This window comes from Copadichromis virginalis, linkage group LG15 (genome assembly GCF_057382275.1).
Source record: "Copadichromis virginalis isolate Kocher_CV1m ecotype Utaka linkage group LG15, C_Virginalis_male_GT1.1, whole genome shotgun sequence".
Taxonomy (NCBI): domain Eukaryota; kingdom Metazoa; phylum Chordata; class Actinopteri; order Cichliformes; family Cichlidae; genus Copadichromis; species Copadichromis virginalis.
Window position 1 is genome coordinate 21,222,500 of NC_140632.1, and position 9,741 is coordinate 21,232,240.

Here is a 9,741-nt window from a genome sequence, read left to right on the forward strand (position 1 = left end):
ATTATTACGGCTTTATTTCCCATTATTCTACATGATAATCACAAAGCACTTTTATTTATTTATTTATTACAAGACTACACTTTGTGGTATGGCTTTGTGGTGAGCACTTTACACATTCAGCGTGGCACCTTTTCATTTTTCTAAGCTATAGCCGGTTTGGTTGCTTCATCCTGCACCTTTGTTGAACTCCATGCAACCCGTCGTCATTGCTTATTTCAAGTACAATAAGCAAATCTCTGTAGACGAGTTTATAAATTCTCACAGCAAGCCTGAAAACACGAGAGCAGAGGCTGATGAATGCGCCTGGTTTGGGAATTACATCATCATTTAAAATGTAGCTTTGGGTGTCCGTATACTAGCACAGAGGCTAGCTGCATTGTTCCTTGAAGCCATTTGGATTAAATTAATGACAGTTTATGGTCAGATGGAGTGGGGCTTGTTTCACTCGGTGTGTTTGGTGAGGCAGATGCTTTCACTCCCCCCTCCCTCCTTTCTTAGAGGAGGACGGGGCGGATGAAAAGCGGAGGGAGGACGGAGCTGGAAGCTGAAACTGAGGATGTAAAAACCCGGCTTCATCTGACTCCCTCTCTTTCAGAGGACCACCCCCTCCCCTATCCTCTCTCCATCTGACTGCGCCCAACTTCTCTCCCTCCATCCTGCCGTACAGCTACACGGACTGCACCCAGCACGCACAAAACCTGATTTTGATGGGTTCGGGATATTTGCTTGACTCTTGTACTCTTTATGGGTCTGGACTATTTGTACTTTAAAGAGTGTTCTCTGGAAAGAGAAAGAGAGAGAGAGAAATACCGCCTATTCAGCTCGTGTGCAGAAGAAGGACGGTCCGACCTCCGCATCCCTCGCAACATCCCTCCGCTTCCTCCGCATCCTCAGCATCCCATCCCTGGGAGGACCTCCAGAGAAGAGGACCGCGGACCAAGCTGCAAATAAAGCCGGTTTACATCGTTCTCTCACCGGGCACACAGAGCCTCAAGAGTCGGTGTGTTTAATGGAGGTCTGGGCTGCCTTTTTATTTATTTATTTTTAAACATCAAACAATAAGAACGTGCTCTGTAATGGCAAAAGAAATAGATACCTGCGCCATTTATCCTGCACCCTGCCGCTGAAAGGTATTGTTGTTCGGTGTTACACACTTTTACAGCACATTTGTTCGTTTTAAAGCTAAGGTATTATAGGCGTTGTGTGTGTGTGTGTGTGTGTGTGTGTGTGTGTGTGTGTGTGTGTGTGTGTGTGTGTGTGTGTTTAAAAACCCTTTCATCTGCGTTTTGCTCCTGCGAACGCCGCAGTGTGCTGTCGTGCTCTGCGGAACTTCTCTTTTTTTCTGTTTCTGTTGCGAAAAAAAGAGCCAAATTCTGCATTCACGCCCAAATCCATCCACAAATACTGCACCAGATGTAATATTTAACTCTGGCAGGCCGTGGTGTTTTCTGGTAAATTTGATGTTATAATTGGAAAAACGCAAAAACGGAAATCTTTATTGTGTTTTACTGTCTGTTAGACCAGTTTTTACAGACTGTAATTTGACTTATTCGGTGCCTGCAGTCGTGTATTGGTTAAAAATGTTCAATATAAGCTCTAGCACACACACACACACACGCACGCACACACGCCCGACCCCCACAAAGGCAACCATCCACCCCCTCCCTCCTCTCTGCAGTTTTAGCCTACATGAGCTATCTGGGTCATTAGCATTTCAGCGGTTAATGAGGCTGCAGATGGGTCCTCCTCTCTGCCGGAGAGCCGCTGAGCAGCACAGATGATGCTGATGCTGCTGCTTTTCATCTGCACAAATCAAAAGAAGAGGCTACATGTCCTGATGCCCCCCTGCCCCCCTCCTCTTTTTTTCTGTTTAGCTGACAGGATGGTGTACTCATGTGGGATGAGAAGTAAAATTGCAGCAGCAGCTTCCTCCCCTGCAGCTGTGTCACTAATGCAGTGCTGTATAAGAACGTACATTATGGCTGCTGCTGCTGCCGGATAATGGAGGATGATGCTTTAATGGTCCGCAGTGCTGCCGTGTTTTTAATGATTTAAAACTGCACATCTCTGCAATACTTTTTACACATATACTGTATTATTTTAGATTTTTTATTTTTTATTTTTTGGCCTCTTCCAAATGCATTTTCCCCTCCAGTCTTCCAGTAAGCCATTATTGGTTTCCACTCATCCGGGGGTATGAAAATCAATTTGCAGAGATTTTTACACTTGCTCCATGCGGTCAATCAATTTCAGTGAGCACCATGTCTGCGTTTAATGCAGCTGAAGATGCATTACTGTTGCATGCAGCGCAACTAAAAAGCAAAAACAGGGTGAAGAAAAAAAACAGAGGGAGGTCACATGATGTAAAAAAAAAATCTTTTTACATTGAACAAATGTTAATCTTTTTTTTTTTTCAGGCCTCCAGAAATCCTTCAGATGACACTTTTTGTGGAACTTCTGCCAAATTAAGCCAATGAAATGACAATACCAGTAGAGATGACATTATTTCAAGTATGCTAGAAGCCAAAGGAGGAGATTGAAGCGATTAATATTCAAATGATTTGGATGGATTTTGACATAATTTTTAGTCACAGGGCTAAAATCTGCAAACTGTCCATATACACAGCGGATAAACTGATTGTCACTGAACCACTTCTAACACTGCACCCATTTACATCTCAGGGAAAAGAAAGATATGCACACACAGTCACATTTACGCCTATGCATGGACCACTACAGGGTCCTCCTGAGCTGCCTCTCTGTGTGTGGACTGCAGGAGGAGACAAAGCACTGCAGAGGAGCAGAGCTGAGTAAAAAAACCTTGCCGTTATTGTAACGAACCACTCTTTTGCTTTAACAATAATGTATTATAACGCTGTCAATAGATTGCATTCACAATATCTAGTACAATCAGCACCAATATCATCATAAATGTTGCTGTCAGTGTAATTTGATCAGCTGTATTCAATTTGTAAGGCAGTTTTAGCAGCATGCGGAGGCATGATAAATAATCAGTGCAGTCATAGTCAATATAACCCAACGGTGACAATAAAGCGTTCACTATATTGATATTTAATACATTTATAGCCCACTGAGTGTCATGGGAGATTTACAAGCTCAATATATTGAAATTTGTTTATCTGTTTATAGAAATACATTAAAGAGGAACCCCCTCAGCGCTTGATAACTTGGCAGCAATTTTATTTTCTGGAGTGCTGCTGTTGCAGAAAAACTACTGAGACAGATAAGGACGGGAATAAAGTGGAAGTGATTCAGTCAAGCTGGACAGAGAAAGCTCTAGTAGGACAGAGCAGTGCTGGGGAAAAAAAGAAAAGAAAAACAATGGTAAAAATGGACTCACTGGAAACGTTAAAGCGAGGTGCACAAGACCACAGCTGCATTGAAAAAAAAAGCAATAAATGTATGAAAACTGTACAAAATCACGATGTTGTGAGTCAGATGAGAACAAAGGGGAATAAGAGAAATATGGGTTGTCACTCCTCGTGTTCACAGCGGACCTTGATTTAAATGTCCATACAATTAAGGCACGCGGTGAATGCCAAGAGAGCAACCAAATATCAGCCATTACAAACACTTATTTGACTGTTCATGTCATGCAAAGATGTAAAGATGCATTTCCAGTTTCCAGTTTCTCTAACATGGCTGTCTTGACGGTAGACTGGGTAAGACGCTGCAGTACCACCACGGACCACTAGTGCACATATATATATATATATATATATATATATATATATATATAAATAAATGACTTTTTTGTTCCTTTATTATTTTTTATTAAAAATTATTAGATATAAGATTGTCCTCATATTTTTCTTTCATGCCGTTACAACCCTATCCATATTTAAGAGTTAACTATGACAGCGCCTTCTAGTGTCTGAATTACATGAGCTTATATTTAGTCTGTGTGTAGTATTATAGCACCAGTATTAGGAGGAGGTTGGGGTGGATGGATAGGTCTACGGTTCTGCTTTTGTTCTCCGAAACCTGAATCAAAAGATTTGAAATAAGTGCTTTTTGCCTTTAATCTCAATTGGAAATCAGAGAAACTGGAGTAGAAATAAGTAGAGAGTAATATTAATTGATTTTCCTATCAAATTAAATGATTAAATACAGTTTATCATAAAGTGCTATCATTTCCAGGCTCTTGTAAGTGTCTAATGCCACATATTGCAACTGTTTTCAAAAGTCATATTTGTAGCTAGCTGAGTTGTGCCAATTGGGGTTAAATATCAGCATACTCACATGTGCCAAATTTGGAGTAGTATTATATGTGCAGATTTGGCCCAGTTTAGACTGAGGAAATGACATTTATTTCTACTGGCTGGCAGAATTAGGACCATTTCAACCATGGGGAGCTGCAGGAAGGGACTAATATTTTGTAACTGAATGCCAACCACCAGTGAGCATTCAAAGAATCAGTATATACAGAGATTGGTCCAGAGATTGTGCCCAATTAAATGCTCACTAATAATGAACTTCAAGATCAAACTAGTCAGTAGTTTTATTTACAAAGGCCTAAATCCAACCAGATCATTTCTATCCTCAACTTCAGGTAAAGGAAAAATCCTCAAAAACTAATTAAATGAACGAGATAACGCTGAAAGACGCAAGATAAACACTTAAAATGTCTCGTTAACATCAGCAGAACACATCAGTTCATTCTGCTTTCATTACCATCGCTGCTCTGTTGCGTCTCGCTTACATCAGCCTCCTAAATCCTAAGAAATCCACTATAATTTGTAGTCTTTGAGACTTTGAAAGCTGTCTGACATGCAGGTCTAGTTAATGTCCTCACTGAAAGATCTGATTAATTATGTTCTAAAATGAGATTAGATTTAAATGAGATTGGAAGCACTGATTTGAAAAAAGTGGAAAAGGGTGTGAGCGGCCGGGTTAATACCCACCACTAATTAATGCCCTGTGTTTACAGATTAAAATTCGAAATGGAATTAAAAGTATGGACAAAGCGGGTCTGCTGGAGGCTTTAATAATGTATGCTTCACTCACATGCATGTCTATAACATGTAGCATGTAATATTAATAAGAACCAAGTGCAGCTACGGTGTTCCTGTGCTTCCTGTTAATTTCCTGTCAGCCTGTATGAATCCACCCTGGCATGCTTTGCTTCAGTGCTGCAGGATTGTGATTAAAGTAACTGTGTTTCACATGGGTCTCATTTGTTATGGTTCTGACATGCAGACAAGGCCAATAAATACTATACAAGAGGATAAAGCCTTCTGATATTGGATGGAAAACAGCAGCAGAGCAACTGCAAGTAATGCAAATAGGAAGAGATTTTTAGGCTTAAAATCTTTCATAGAAAAAGGATATTTTTGGACTTCAGCACAAAAAAACGGACTCCCAGCACCTCCAGGCTTTGTTCCCAGTATAATTAATGCTTGCTTGTATAATTATTGCTGTCCAATAAGCACTTTTTGCTCTGTGTGAAATAAGAGAATACATTACATGGATGTAGGTGAAGATTTTCTGATTCACGGTAGAGACAAGGATAGCAGCAGGACAGGAAGTCTCCCGAGTTATCACTTACTAATGCATTGTCCCCAAACACAGAGTGTATCGATCAAGGATGTATAGTTCCTCTGCTGGGAACGGAGGTCGTACACTGGATATTTACTGTATGCTGTTCTGAACATGCACAGAGAGTGAATTTAATCACTCTGGTGCATCTTAATGTATTTTCTTCAGACTGTGAATTTTGCAAATAAATTGATTTCAGCTTGTTAAATTATTTAAAGAAACCACGTTTTTGTTTTTTTCTGTCCCATACAGCTACTTTACTTATACTGGAAATTTGCTGAACTCTGGGCTTTTCTTAGATGAGCTAAAATATCTGTAAAAAACAAACAAACAAACAAACAAAACCTTCTCCTTCTTCAGAAACTGCCATGTACGTGGGAAAATACGGACGCATGGATTGTGAGTGTTATATGAGCACATATTAGATCTTGGGTTTGACAGCTGAAAGATGAAACAGATGATTAATGTACACGCACTGCAGAAAAAGACACCACGATTGCATTATAGTTTATCCTCTGGCTGAATTCTTTTTATCCCAGTATTTTTTTTTCGCATTTGATTAAATAAAAGTAACCAAATCAATGTGATGCAGTTTCCCTCCACCCTTGTTCACAGCTTTTGCACTTTTCTGCTATAGACGTGTTTTATTTGTTGGCTGCGGTATAATTTTGCAAGATTTATATACTCGGATCAACTGTTCAAGCACTGTGGTTAAATGATCTCAAAGCAGTCAGTGTTATGTGTCTGTGCGTGCTGTTTGTCTATTGTATGTTCTCAGGGACATAATGATACCCAAGAGTGTCTTATGAAGATGCTAAACAATAAAATACAATTTAAAAAATGACCTTGTTTTTGTCTTTATTCTTTTTGTTTCATTTTTTATATATTTAATGAGAACCTACCTTAACTTCTGTCACACAGTTTTAGTTGTGGATCTCCATATTAAATGGCAAAATCTTCATATAATGATGTAGGGACTTCCTGTGAGCCAAAAGCTCAGGCTTCAAACTCCTCTAAATGCTCTGTTGATTTTATTTTATTATTTGAGAACAGTGAGACGCCCTAATATGGTCATATTAGCTAGTTATATAGCATAGAAGCCCCACCCACCTGCAGGCTAAATCTTGTGTTTGTGAAGAAGGTGGTCTTAAAGGGAGAGGAGCTAAAAAGAACTGAGGGCTCGCTTCTTCTCCTCCAATCCATGTCCAAGTGTCCTTTGGCAAGATACTGAAGTCCAAATGGGTCCCAGTACATCCATCATAGAGTGAACATGCAGTAATAGAAAGCTCTTAATGGTGTGTAGAATAAAGCACTTTGAATGCTCAAAGTAGAAACATTTATAAGTACCAATCCAAATACCAAGACCCAGTAAAGGATGAATAAGTTTGAACCAAAGCTACTCCAAAACAAAAAATATGGAGCTCAGTAGGTTGATTTGAGCTACATTAAAAAAGAAAACACACACACCTACACACACACACAAACACACAAAACCACATAAAGCTGATTTTAACATATTCACAGTAAACCTTTGTGAAAGAATCTTAGCAATAGACTGTTTTTTCCAGTTTTGAGCTGATATTTATTGTATCATGCGTATGAACTAAACTAAATTAAACTAAAGACTCATGTTGAGGTCTAACTACTGATTTATACAATGTTTACAGAGAACAGCAGAAACAAACTGGTGTTTTTGTAATCACCAACCAGAGAACTAATCAGAAACGTAACGTCAGAAAGATGAACAAATCTTTCTGCTTTTACAGCTCTGAGCTGCTTTTCAGTCTTCTCACAATAAAAACGAATAAAAGAGGCTGAGAAACACAGGACTCATTGTTAAAACCCTTTCTCGAGTGTGATCCTAATAAGCCGAACCAGAATAATCCTGTTTCCTGAAGAGCCGAAGATCTCTCTAAAGATCCTTTAAAAGAGGGAGACAAGCAGCTGGTTTAAGTCAAGACTCCCCATAATGAAATGTCACTGACTGTAGTTGATAATAGTTGAATGTATAAGGTGTATAAGGTGTTGAATGTACAGTGGGATGCAAAAGTTTGGGCAACCTTGTTAATAGCCATTATTTTCCTGTATAAATCGTTGGTTGTTACAATAAAAATCGTCAGTTAAATATATCATATAGGAGACACACACAGTGATATTTGAGAAGTGAAATGAAGTTTTTTGAATTTACAGAAAGTTTGCAATAATTGTTTAAACAAAATCAGGCAGGTGCATAAATTTGGGCACTGTTGTCATTTTATTGATACCAAAATCTCAAACCACAGACCAGCACCAAAGACTTACAACATCATCTTGCAGCAGATGGAGTCGCTGTGCATCGTTCAACCATTCGGCGCACTTTACACAAGGAGATGCTGTATGCGAGAGTGATGCAGAGGAAGCCTTTTCTCCGCCCACAGCACAAACAGAGCCGCCAAAGCACATTTGGACAAGCCAGCTTCATTCTGGAATAAGGTGCTGTGGACTGATGAAACTAAAATTGAGTTATTTGGGCATAACAAGGGGCGTCATGCATGGAGGAAAAAGAACACAGCATTCCAAGAAAAACACCTGCTACCTACAGTAAAATATGGTGGTGGTTCCATCAGCTGTGGGGCTGTGTGGCCAGTGCAGGGACTGGGAATCTCGTCAAAGTTGAGGGACACATGGATTCCGCTCAGCATCAGCAGATTCTGGAGACCAATGTCCAGGAATCAGTGACAAAGCTGAAGCTGCGCCGGGGCTGGATCTTTCAACAAGACAACGACCTGAAACACTGCTCAAAATCCACTAAGGCATTCATGCAGAGGAACAAGTACAACGTTCTGGAACCGCCATCTCAGCCCAGACCTGAATATTATTGAAAAACTGTGGTGTGAGTTAAAGAGAGCTGTCCATGCTCGGAAGCCATCAAACCTGAATGAACTAGAGATGTTTTGTAAAGAGGAATGGTCCAAAATACCTTCAACCACAATCCAGACTCTCATTGGAACCTACAGGAAGCGCTTAGAGTCTGTAATTTCTGCAAAAGGCGGATCTACTAAATATTGATTTCATTTACCGTATTTTTTTGTGGTGCCCAAATTTATGCACCTGCGTGATTTTGTTTAAACAATTATTGCACACTTTCTGTAAATCCAATAAACTTCATTTCACTTCTCAAATATCACTGTGTGTGTCTCCTATATGATATATTTAACTGACATTTTTTATTGTAACAACCAACGATTTATACAGGAAAATAATGAGTATTAACAAGGTTGCCCAAACTTTTTCATCCCACTATATAAGGGCTTGGTAATTATGGTATGAACATGGTAAAAAAAAAACATCTGTATACTGCACATCTGTATTTGCATATTGTGCTAGGATTTATTTGTTTGTTGTTAAAGGTTTAACACCAAGCTTGGATTTCCAGACTGAACTCAGCTGGAACTCATGAAACCTAAATTTGAAGTCCCAGAAAGTTGATTCTGCTGATCCTGGACAGGAGGAACGCTTTTTTGAGCGGGAGGTCAGGGAGGCCATTTACGTGAAAAGGGGAAGACCGTCTCTGAATCGAGGAGGGGGCCTAAGGGTACATCTTTCACCATCTTAAAATGCTGTGATTGCAGCCATTCCCCTACTCTCTGTGAATGGTACTCATTGATCAATTGTGATTGATCAGTGGTTGTTGATCAATGGTAATGACAGTTTGAATATTAATGATCAAAAAACTGACCTCACAGCCCATTGTTCATCAATGGTGCTAGTTTCAGTCATTATACACGTGTACTGTTTGTAAGGTTGGGCAAACCTGCAGACACTGAGGCTGAAGAAGTCACTTGGATTTGGGATTTCTTGGTGCATGCTCAAACATAAGGAAATTCATATTTCTGCTGCAATGTTTCAAAATTATGAAAAAGAGTGTTTATATAAGAAATAACTAACTTCAGAAGAAGAGTGCAGTAAAAGAGAAGGTCTAAAACCAACAGTATGTGCCACCGTTTCTGTCATTTCCTCGTCTGTTTTGTAATCCCTGAACCTTTCCCAACTGGTGTCAATCATCCAGGTGCTCAACTGTTTGTATGTACTCCACAGTTTCTTTTTGCTCCCTGTCTGACTGCAGTGGTCTCTGTTCAGTACTCTTTGTGTTGCCACTGTTTCTAGTTTTTGTTCTCTTAGTCTCAGTTGCCTTCCTTGCAA

At 39.7% G+C, this 9,741-nt stretch overlaps 1 long non-coding RNA gene across 1 annotated transcript; it reads left to right on the forward strand.

Moving 5' to 3' along the window:
• The first annotated feature begins 549 nt into the window (after positions 1 to 549).
• Positions 550 to 6,403, forward strand: LOC146692329 (uncharacterized). Its single transcript, XR_014915170.1, has 2 exons — positions 550 to 1,130; positions 2,418 to 6,403. It is a non-coding gene; the product is annotated as an uncharacterized LOC146692329 (long non-coding RNA).
• Positions 6,404 to 9,741: the final 3,338 nt, after the last annotated feature.